The sequence below is a fragment of the Pteropus vampyrus genome, unplaced genomic scaffold (assembly GCF_000151845.1).
Source record: "Pteropus vampyrus isolate Shadow unplaced genomic scaffold, Pvam_2.0 Scaffold302, whole genome shotgun sequence".
Taxonomy (NCBI): Eukaryota; Metazoa; Chordata; class Mammalia; order Chiroptera; family Pteropodidae; genus Pteropus; species Pteropus vampyrus.
In genome coordinates, this window is record NW_011889083.1 from 1336 (window position 1) to 2298 (window position 963).

Consider the following 963-nt stretch of genomic DNA (forward strand, 5'->3'; position numbering starts at 1 on the left):
CTGTTTTCTCCGAGTTTAGGTATTGAAAGAAAATATTGTCATGTTGTGAATACTAGCTAAAGTGATCACAGATTCAATGTAATAATTAGAAAATTTACAGTAGTAGTCGTTTGTTTGTTTGTTTTGAAGAAATACAGACATTTATCCTTACGTTCATATAAAATCCCAAAAGCCTCTGATTAAAAAAGCAAAGTTGAAAAAATACAGGTCAAAAACTTATACTTTCTTATTTCAAAACCTATCGCAAATTTAAAGTAATCAAAACAATGTGGTACTGAAAAAAAACAGAGACCAGCAGAATAGAATACAGGCATCAGAAATAAACTGAAGTAGGAATGGTCAAATAATATTCCACAGGTTTATGAGACCAATCAGTGAAGGAAAGGCAGGCTTTTCAGCCAAAGGTGTTAAAAAAACAAAATATAAACTAGAAAAAAATTAAACAATTCTTTACACCCTATGCAAAAATTAACTAAAAATGAAATGTACACCAAAAGCTATAAAATCCCTAGAAGAAAACATAGGATAACTTACATTGGATTCAACAATAATTGATCAGATATGACACGAAAAACACAGGCAGTGAAAGTAAACACAGATAAACTGAACTACGTCAAAATTACTATGAATCAAAAAACATACTCGATCAAGTGGAAATTCAATTGGATTCATGAAATAATTTGGAAATTGTATATATCAGATAACATTTTACTGACTACATTACTGATTTACTGAGAAAGGATAAATGCAAGAACAGCCAGATGAAGATAGGCATTGGGTGACCTATGGGGGAAGGGCCAGAAGCTTTCACACCCCTCTCAGCATGCTACTCTACCCAGTCACCACATTTTCACTGCCCTGAAAGGTCTCAGAACACTCTCCTTTTGCATATTTAGGAAAATGTCATTACTTAGGAGGGAGTGATTAAATTACTGGTCATTGGTGATGAAACTCAATCTCTAG